Source organism: Lissotriton helveticus, chromosome 4_1 (assembly GCF_964261635.1).
Source record: "Lissotriton helveticus chromosome 4_1, aLisHel1.1, whole genome shotgun sequence".
Classification (NCBI taxonomy): domain Eukaryota; kingdom Metazoa; phylum Chordata; class Amphibia; order Caudata; family Salamandridae; genus Lissotriton; species Lissotriton helveticus.
In genome coordinates this window covers 517177293-517188609 of record NC_136063.1, presented here as the reverse complement: position 1 = coordinate 517188609, position 11317 = coordinate 517177293, and the positions used below count along the sequence as shown (strand labels likewise).

Here is an 11317-nt window from a genome sequence, read left to right as displayed (position 1 = left end):
GCAATGGAGTGACTGTTGAAGTGGTTTATCCTTGTTGACTGGACTTCTTCCCCAAAAAGCACAATACCTCAGAAAAAGCCAACTATAATTCTTTTTTGCCCTGTTATTTAAGTTCTATGATGGACACTTGTAAATAAATATGATCAGTTTCTCAGCAAAAATATTATTTAATGGTTTCAAGTTGGGTTGTCATTTTGTGCGCAGTTATCTACACGCAAATGATAAAAACGGTAGAAGTAGGCCAAAGGCTTCCATTGTTTCTTTAGCCTTTCTTTGCATGGGTGAGTAGGCACTGATGTTAGTCAATCCAACTAGTTTCTTCAATTCCTCCAAGGGCTACAAAATTTCCAAGTCTACATGCCGCACATCGGGATTTTGTTGCTTCAATTCCTTTTCAAGACGATCTACTTCAGCTCCTAAAGTGTGAATAATAATTTCTCCATGTTAGCATAAACGCTTCTAAATCCTCAGGATTCTTAACTTGCAGAATGTCATTTAACATCTGTTCAATGTCTTGCTTTTCCAAATAGGAACGTGTAACAACTCGTCCATCAAAATCCTCTTCTGCCTTGAATCGCACTTTGTTCAGTCCCATGTCCGTAGCTTTCACGTCATGAATAGCCCTCACTGCAGGATCACTTTCCAGTAGCTCAGTCAATCTCTGTAATTGTTCAGGTTGGATGGAACTTCCTATCAGTGCTTCAGTGTTAGTGTAAATGAGGAATGCTGATAATGCTCCTAACAGTGTTCCAACGCCTAATGAACCAAAGCAGTCATAATATGGATTACCTGTGAGTGATGTCAATCCCATGCAAGATGCAGCTATGATCACTCCAAGAACAGCTGCAGCATCCTCTAGCAATACAACATTTGTACTGGGATCACAGGACAGCATCACATATTGATAAAATGACAGCCCTTTAACCCGGGCACTCTTGCGAATTTAATTTATTGCAACCAGCAGCGTAGCTGCTTCAGACACCAAGGAACCTGCCAATATACAGTACGCCCAAAGTAAGGATTCAATAGACGGAGGGTGCATTAACCCGATGATTCCATGATACCATGAAAGTCCGGCTCCCATCATGAAGATGCCAACCCCACTAATGAGTGAAGCCATGTACCGCATGTTGGTGAAACCATATGGGTGACCAGGGTCTGGAGTCCTTATGGATTGACTGATTCCTTATGCTAGCAAAGCCTGGTTGCAAGTATCAGCCAAAGAATGTATTGCTTCTTAGAACATGCTGGCAGACCCCGTGTAAACCCAGGCAAGGAGTTTAAAGAAGAAGTTCAGTCCATTTATGCATATAGCAACCATCACAACCTTGCCTGGGCCCTTCAAAAATGTTGAAGCTGTGCTTGAACGTGGCTTAGTTTCTCCAAGAAAATCTTTATATTCTTTCAGCAGCTTTTGGTTTCTGAATAAATTCTCTTTGTATGCTATCTCTTCATCCTTGCGTAGCCTCCTCTCCCTCAAAATGGCCTCTGGGCTGCCCCAAACTTCCAATGCTTTCGCTTCCACATCTGATCTCAGGTACACAGTAAATGACTCTGTATCCTCGTGGGGGCTCCTACTCCTGATTTTCGCAATTGCTCCAGGTCACTGCCTTTAAGGCAGAACTCATTCATTGCTCTCACTCCAGTGATAAAGTTGTTCTTTGTGTACTTAGCACCATAGTCCCTCTTCTTCAAGACTGCTTTAACTTTCACTTGAATGGGATTTTCTGGAAATTGTGCTTTTTGTCCCATACTGCTGGAGTCCTGTCCAGTAGTAGATTTTCCTGCTGGATTTGGTCCTTTAGATTCCTGTGATCCAGAGTTGTCCTTCTGGTCATCAGAAGAAAACACACGAATTTGTGATGGCTGAATTGGAAGTCGCTTGACAGGTAGTAAGTACATGAGCAATTTGCAATTTCCGAACCTCTGAGATGCGTGGTAGGGTCTGTGGCTGCATATCGCTGGACACCGCAGGTAGAGGTGATACAGGAAGGACCAGCCGCGCCCCTGGAAAGCCAGAGACTGAAGCATACTTCTTCCCGCGTGAGGCAGATCCCAAAAGGATCTCTTAAAGCGACTGCTCGTCCACTTCTACCCCAGAGGGTCTGCGTCGGGGCCCCTCACAGAGTGTCATCCTACTGTTCTAGTTCGTCCCTAGAACTGTGTTCTGTTTTTTCACTCCATCCCAGGAACAGTGTTCCTCCGTCCAAGTCAAAATCAAAGCTAGTGTCCTTCTACTAGAATAAATTCCAGGTATGCGTTCAACAGAGCACTTCTAAGACATTGTTTGTATCGGTCTCAGAGATAGCGGCTTCTTCCTACATCACAGTATTTCGGCATTGAAAGCATGGCCTTCGTGCCAAGCTGTGCCTCCAAATGTCCGGTTGTCTTTAAAGATCCGTCTTCGCTGTATTCTTGTCCATGGTCAACGTACTACCGTGTGACCCACTTAAAAAGACCACTTGTTCATTGCTTACATTGACCATCCGTGCAATTCACTTTGCTGATTATGTCCGTTGTTTCTTTTAACGGATGTTCATTTGCTCATAATTCTTTTAGCATCCCGGGTCGGCGTCAATGCACATTTTTGGTTAAGGTGTAAAAAGTGTAAGTAGTATGAAAGTTATATGTGTTAAAATACTTTGCAATCAATTGTGCCACACTCTACACAATGGTAACTTTGCAGTATACCCCAGTACATGCCAATAAGAAGGCAGTATCTTACTGGCTAATCATTGTCTTTAGAAAACATGAAAAATCAGCCAGCACACTTTCTCTGTATTCTGGGTAAGGGCCATGTATATATAGGTAAATATAAGGCTGCATTGGTGGTCCCTACCTATTATTACTCTATAAGAGTGACAATAGTTAGAGATATGTATTTATATTTCCCTATTTATTTTCTATCAATTTAGGAAGAACTGTGCTTCTTAAACAAAAAATTTAAGTAGGGGGGTAGTTTTTAGATATTACCACGGTTTTCTGTAGACCTTTTCATGACAATTTAAATATGTTAAAAATTGAATTTACACTGTAGTACACTATATTAGCAAAATATAGTGTAGTACATTGTATTTTGAGTTTTTATATATATTTTTGTAATGTGTTTTTAAAACACCGTGGCACACCTGAGCCATTACTGTGGTGCTCCCTAAATTTTTTAAAATATATAAAAACACATGCATATTTTTCCCCTACCTATTACAACTTTAATAAAGTTGAAATAGGTATGTGAATAAGATCAAACCTAATGCTTACCGATCTAAGGGTGAAACGCAGAACACAGACAAAGTGTATTTCCGTTGTTTCTTTTAACGGATGTTCATTTGCTCATAATTCTTTTAGCATCCCGGGTCGGCGTAAATGCACATTTTTTGTTAAGGTGTAAACAGTGTAAGTAGTAGGAAAGTTATATGTGTTAAAATACTTTGCAATCACTTGTGCCACAATGTATACAATGGTAACTTTGCAGTATACTCCAGTACATGGCAATAAGAAGGCAGTATCTTACTGGCTAATCATTGCCTTTAGAAAACATGAAAAATCATCTAGCACACTTTCTCTGTATTCTGGGTAAGGGCCATGTATATATAGGTAAATATAAGGCTGCATTTGTGGTCCCTACCTATTATAACTCTATAAAAGTGACAATAGTTAGAGATATGTATTTATATTTCCCTATTTATTTTCTATCAATTTAGGAAGAACTGTGCTTCTTAAAAAAAAAAATTAAGTAGGGGGGTAGTTTTTAGATATTACCACGGTTTTCTGTAGACCTTTTCATGACAATTTAAATATGTAAAAAATTGAAAATACACTGTAGTACACTATATTAGCAAAATATAGTGTAGTACAATGTATTTTGAGTTTTTATATATATTTTTGTAATGTGTTTTTAAAACACCGTGGCACACCTGAGCCAGTACTGTGGTGCTCCCTACATTTTTTTAAATATATAGAAACACATGCATATTTTTCCCCTACCTATTACAACTTTAATAAAGTTGAAATAGGTATGTGAATAAGATCAAACCTAATGCTTACCTATCTAAGGGTGAAATGCAGAACACAGACAAAGTGTATTTAAAAACAACATGTCTTCCTTAAAATTTTATAAAGGAAGTCATTAGCCAATCATGTAATGAAATATCATTGCTATGTACTACTGTAATTCCGTGAAATACTGTGACATTCTACAAAATTTCACAAAGGACCTGCCACAGCAAAGTAAGGTAAAATGCCTTATAACTTAAAAAATAATTACCCTACTTACCTGTATTATCCAAAAGGGTCATCTGCACACCATAATGTGTAATCCAGCTAATTTGTATCTAAATCCATGTGCATACAAAGTCTATGGAAACATGCATTGGTGCCCAAATGCTTTTGGGGCCCTTAATTTGACTTTTCTTTCCCTTGACCAATAACCATGAAACTTTCTATACTCTGCCAATGTAAAAAAAGCAAAACGAAGGTTGGACTATGTCATTAATGATGTCATCAATGATGTAATTTGAGATGTCACCAGTGATGTCATAAATGATGTCATAGAACATGTCATGAGTGATGTCATATGTGAAATCATTAGCAGAGCATGGCGAGGGGCGGAAGTCATAGGTAGCTCTTGCACTTTCTCTATCCCCTCCAGGGAAATCCACAAATCCTGGGTACCATTTAATACCCAGTATACTGGAAAAAGACCCAAATTTGTTGTGGATACCATATGTGGAAAACAAGTCATGATGACTTGTTTGTACTTATCACCGCAAAAGGGATTCCTGAATCAGTTGGAAATTCGTATATAATGCTGCCATGTTCCAAAAGTCCTTCAAATGACGATATACTACTCCTGCCTATAGCTCATCCACAATCAGCAGATATTTTTTCTAGCTGCATCCATGGCATTTCATAATTTTCGGCATTCGCTTCCTCCTAGTCTGCATCTGTGCTGCAAAGAGTTTTGGTTTGTGCCGTAAGATTTATTTTGTAAGGGCACCCAGTTCTGGTTTGTTAAACCTTATTTGGCGTATCTTTTGAAGTGCGACTGGCCTGCTCTATGAAGTTATTTAAATGCCTGGATCTCTTGTTGAGCATGTAGAGCCTACTTGTGTCTGCTACAGATGCATATGTAAGGTTTGATATTGTTTGACCGCAGCCTGACTGCCATTTCTGGTGCACGTGCCAATGAAGTAGTGGAATCACATTAGGAGCAATGTTGGTGATTTAGCTTTGTTTTGCTTCTATCAATGTATGCAACGATTACTTTCCCATTTGGTTGAACTGTTGCTGGCCCAGCTTGCATTAAATCAGCCACTTTGTGCACAACTTAAGCCAGTAAGTTTGCTCTGTAGTTCAAACCCTCATACTAAGATCTGAGACCTGTCACAAAAGACTTAGAGCCTGATTACGAGTTAAGCAGTCCATCGGCACGCAAACCCATGGTGGAGGTGCTTAGGCGGTCATGACCGCCGCAATAGGGGTCTGACTGCTGTATTACAAATATGCCAGTCAGACCACCAGTGGACCATACAACTGCCCGGTAAACCGTACTCTGTGGTGGTGGTGTGGCAGTTAGAGGTGAGCAGTATGCTGGCAGTGTGGCTGCAGCACCACTAAGCATAATGGCGTTGTTCACACCATGAAATTCTGGCAGTGAGGAAACTGTTGCTTCTTGGCCCTGTGTGCATGCAGGGGGCAAATGGTGTACCCCCCTTGTGGGCATGAACTCCCTTTGGAGCACGGGATAGACTTAACAGTGAATGGCGTGCAGGAAAGGGCTTTGGCGTTCTCATTGCGGAGCCTTTTTCAACTGTGCCATCATTGGAACACCAAAGGGTGATCGGCCAGATAATGAGAAAATTCGTAATCTGATGGGCAGCTCGCAGTCGAGTTTGGCAGGGCGGTGGCATCCTGCCCAGCTCCCGCACTGACAAACTTGTAATCAGGCCCTTAGTATTCCCTAAGTCAGTGCAACTGACCTTGCGAAAGTAAATTCTCAATGCAGAAAAGCGTATTGTGATTTGCAATTGACATTATGAATGGCAATGAAAACATTATGAACAGTCATGATTCACAATGGATAGGTGAAGCTAAGGGGCATTTCTCTCCCCCTGTGAATAGAAAGGGAATGCACAACTGGACTGAAACATTTTTATGTGTTTTAAAACCCATGAAATAGTTAGATCCTGCAGAGGGCAGCTGAAAACCATTTTCTTGTGCAGGTGGCGGACATCTGAATGTGCAAACAATGGTGGCAAAAATCACTGCATGTGCTCCCCAATTTTCCATTCACAATGTGCTAATGTCTGCTGTACTGTGAACCTTGTATCTTCAGGCATAAGGGTTCACAATGTAGGCATATTGAAATGCTGGGTGGAGGATTCCTGTCTTGTGTAATTGTATTTTTAATTAAATTTATATAGCCCTTCTTGTACCCTTAACAAGAAGTTGAAGCGCTTTTTGGCAAGTAGCATGCTACTCTGGAACCCAAAAAGGATTAGTGGTGAATTAGTATAGTGAAATATGAATTAGTTTGAACAGTGGACATGTGAGTCTGTTAGTTGAATTGAAAAGAATAAAGGATGGATAGAAGAGGGAAGAGTCTAGAAAGGGTTTATTGGGAGATCATAGTAATAGGAGGAGGTTTTGGATGAGTAAAGGAGAGATAGAGGAGTGGGCATGTGAATCTGTTAGTTGGATTGGAATGATAGAAGAGAGAAGGGCTTAGAAAGTGTTCATTTGGAGAACATAGTAGTAGGAGGAAGTTTGGGATGAGTAAAGAAGAGATAGAGGGGGAAGAGTCCCAGGAAGTGGATTAGGTAAAAACGAGGTCTTGGATGAGTTTAAGGATGTATACATGCTGGAAGGGTTTTTGAAAGGGTTGTTTGGGAGATCTAATTAGTAAAATGATGTTTGTGGCGATGCAAGGAGGGATAGAGGAGGGAAGAGTCTAGAAAGGGTTATTTTGGAGATTATAGTAGTAGAGTGAGGTTTGGGATGAGCCAGAGAGTGGAGGTAGATGATATATTGAAAGAGGCATAGGGTGAGATATAGGGTAGTGCATTGGAGGTGCTCAGTAATTTCATTTATTTCTATTTCATTTTTAGAGTAGGAATAAAGTAATAAATGGTTAGATACATAAGTACATGGAAGGTACATGTGTATAAGGGAGGTGATATATCAGGACTAAAGTTGCATTTAATAAACTCAGACTATTAAGTGTTTCTGTACTTTAAGCTAAATGTTTTTTCTAACCTTTCAATAGTTCAATGGTGAAGCAATTGTAGATACATAGTTATAGGGTTTACACATTGTGATAGATAAATGGAGAACGATAAACATCTAAATCAAATAACCTATATGCAAACTATGCAGTGACATCTATACATGTTAAGCATAGAATACTATAACCATATGTAATATGTACATTTGTTAAGCAGGCCTAAAGAATATCTATTTATTTATAAACATAATTAGTATACATATTCATACAAAGGAATATACAGATCTAGATACATATAAATAATAAGAATAAATGATTATGTACATTTAAGTTTGAGTATGGTGGTTATGTAGGGAATAGCTAACTTTTGAATAATGTTCTGAAGATAAGATTGTTCTTTGTGGATCTTATGTTTGGGGGCAATGAGTTCCATAGTTTGTCTACTTGAACAGAGAAGGATGTTCCGCCTATGTTTTTTTCTTATATGCTGGAATTTTGAGGCAAGGTGCCAATCTGAAGCAGAGGTTCCTTTGTTGAATGTATTTGTTGATTTTACTAGTGATGAAGACCAGTCCTGTTCCATGTATTGCTTTGTGGGTGATACAAATCAGCTTAGCTTGAATGTGGATCTTCTGGCAACCTCAATTAATCAATCAATCAGGGGGTTTTAAGCATACTACTCACACATGAGGGTCTCAAACGCTGGGGAGGGGAGGCAGCACTTCTGATTAGTCAAAAAACCAGCTCTTGAGAGCTTTTCTGAAGGTGTTCAGGGAGGGTGCGTGTCTCATGACGACAGGGAGCTCGTTCCAGGTCTTGGCCGCCATGTAGGAGAAAGCTCTTCCCCCTGTTCTGGTTCTGTGGATGCATGGAGTTTTGGCGAGGGCGAGGTTTGTGGAGTGGAGGTCTCTTTTAGGTAAGTGGAAGGCCATTCTCTCATTGAGGTATTGGGGTCCTGTGTTGTGGAGGCATTTGTAGGCATGGGTGAGTATCGTGAAGGTGACTATCTTCTTGATGGGGAGCCAGTGGAGGTTCCATAGGTGTTGGCTGATGTGCTCATGTCGGGGTATACCGAGGACAAGTCTGGCTGTGATGTTCTGTATCGCCTGGAGTTTGCGGAACCTGTAACCAATGTAGGGCTCTCAAGACAGGGGATATGTGGGCTTGTGGCTTTACAATTAGGAGTAGTCTGGCAGCATAGCTCTGATTCCGTAGTAGTCATTTCATAGTTGATCAAAATTATCTGTGATGAAGGCCAGTGACATAATCAAATTTAGACAGTACAAGAGAGATAGTAGCTTGGACCTTGTGTGGAGATCCCAGATGGGGGCAGATGCTTTGCAGAGTTTTCATAGTAATGAAGGTTGATCTTGCTAATTTGTCCATTTGGGTATTCACTGATAGCTTGGAGTCCATGGTTTTTCCAAGGTTTCTTACTTCCTTAGACCCTTTAGGAGGTGTTCCCAGATCATCTGGCCAGGCGGCGAGTGGGTCATAATTTTTCCAATTGCCACATGTGAGTATTTCAGTTTTGAAAGCATTCAATTTGAGCTAGCTCCATGTCATCCACTGATCATCTCTGAGGCAACTGAAAATGTATGATTTTCCAATGTCTTTGGGGCTTTCCAGTTTAAGGAGCATTTGTGTGTCATCTGAATAGGTATTGCAGGTGAGGTGAAATTCATTGATCATTGCTAGTAATGACTCCATGTAGATGGTGTACAGCATGGATGAGATGATAGAGTCTTGAGGGACCCCTGCTTTAGTGAAATATGAGAATTGAAGACATTTGCTCTGTTTCGAAGGTAGGACGTGATCTAATCGAGAACAGTCCCCGCTCTGCCGGCTTCGTACAGTCTTTGTATTAGAGTGTCATGGCCAACTGTGTCAAAGGCACCTGAGTGGTCCAAGAGAAGTAGTGCAGCAACCCCATTCCGGTCTAATATGTTTTTACGGTCATCCCAGATAACGATGAGAGCAGATTCTGTGCCTCTTTCGGACAGAATCCTGTTTGGTTGTCTGAAAGTATGGAGTTAATCTTCAATGATCTGAGACATCTGGGTAAAGGTAGATCTATCAGTTTTGCAGAACTATCAGTTTTCACAGGAAAGGTCAATTTGTGATTGGTCTGTAGTTGTCAGGGTCATGCGTGTCCAGGTTTGATCTCTTGAATAATGGGTATATGAATGCCTTTTTTAGGTGTTCTAGAAAGATTCCTGTAGTTAAGTAATTATTGATGATTCTTCTTACTGGTGTGGTAGCAGAGGTGGTTAGAGGAATGTTCTTAAAGGTTTGTGGTAGACACGGTTCGGAAGGGCTGCCAGCAGACCTGCTTGCTTTGACCAGATCCATAAATTCATTTTGTGATATTTGTTTGATTGCTGAGGCTGAGTTTGCCTACTTTTAGGAGTGTTTAAATACCAGAATTTATTAGTATTCGCAAAGGTTAACAATCAAATTCCTGTCTAAGAAAAAATGTTGACATGCACATACCTTAGTCCACAAAGAGTGAGACTGGTCACAATATAATGCAATGATTGCACTGCAACCAGCCTCTTTTGTGTGCGAGGCACATGGTGCGATCAGCCGGGAACAAGTTAATATCCTGGCAAGTTAATGTTCTGGCAGATCCAAATCAACTGGCCATCTACTAGATGGCCACTATTAAATTGAGTAATAGTAACACCTGTTATTTGCAGCTCTTGGAAACAGTGGACATGATATGAAGCACTATAAAAAGACAAGCTATTTCTTTTAATCATCAAACTTCTAAAAGAGGCCCTTCTAGGAGCACTAATACATGACCTCAGACTCCTCCCATGCAGCCTACCTTTCAACCATACATTCTTCCAACTACTCATTCAGGCTACTGCCCACATCTGGGTCCTCATTTATGAGAAATGACGCATCGCTGCGTGAAAGCAGCGATGTGTCACTTCTCAGTGCGCACTCTTTGCGACATGATTGATGCGTCATATTTATAATATGACGCATCATGTAGCAAGGAGTTACAGATACGTCAGTATTTCTGACTTATCTGTAAGCGCAAAAGTGACGCATTGCTGGAGTGTGTCACAAAAGTGACGCAACTCCAGCAATGTGTCCTTTCACATGGGGCAAGACCTATGTGAAAGGGCCTGCGTCAGTCTTACGCCTGCCATTAGGTAGGCGTCAGATATTGACGCATTTGCGTCTAAGAAGTGGCGCAGTGAAATCTCATAGATTTGACTGCGTCACTTTCAGGACCCTTTCTTGCGTCAATACGCCCCCCTTGCATACATTATACCTGGCGCAGGTATAATGTGGCACAGGGGTTTACAAAGTGACGCATCTACCTAGATGCGTCACTTTGTAAATATGGCGCAACAAGACGCATTTTTTACGCCACTGGTGCGTCACAAAAAGTGACGCAGCGACGGCGTAAAAGTGACGCACAGCCTCATAAATGAGGCCCTGATCTTTCAAGGCATGCACTCTCTGAGCCGTAGCCACTTGCGCAAGGAAAGAGCACTGCGTGACGAAAGTAAAATATAACATAAGATATGCGTGTTAGAATCTGTCTACCTCCTTTGCAGCATTCATCACCTTAATTTCCACTTCAGGCAGATGTCTTACTTTTTCTTGAATGTTTCTTTGCAAGCCTGGTTCATGCTTACTGAAGTCTCATTGCTACATAACTGCACTAAACCATTCATCAAGCCATACATGTCATGCATTTATGCATGGCTTACTTAGCAATGCCTTGAGATGTGGATAATAATTCACTTGTGTTGATTTGCTTCCTGACATCCACTTAAATTAAAGTTATTTTACTTGCAATAGACTATGAAAAGGACCTGGGATGGGCACCACTTCGAACAATTCCGTTAGTGTATTCTTGGACCACAAAAGATGCACAGGATGTGAAGCTGAGCTCTGCCCTAAAGGAGTGTGATGGATGACCGCGCCTTTCCTTTAAGAAATTAAGCCCGAAATTCATTTCCTGTGAAATTGTCTAACTTATAACACAATGAGGGTTTAATGATGAGAAGCATAGCCAGGATACACCTTTTTTGTTACACCTACTATAAATCTCAAATTGACGACATTCTGGAA

At 40.8% G+C, this 11317-nt stretch overlaps 1 pseudogene; it reads right to left on the bottom strand.

Moving 5' to 3' along the window:
• Window positions 1-336: 336 nt before the first annotated feature.
• On the bottom strand, window positions 337-2031 carry LOC144827221 (proton-coupled zinc antiporter SLC30A9, mitochondrial pseudogene; annotated as a pseudogene).
• Window positions 2032-11317: the final 9286 nt, after the last annotated feature.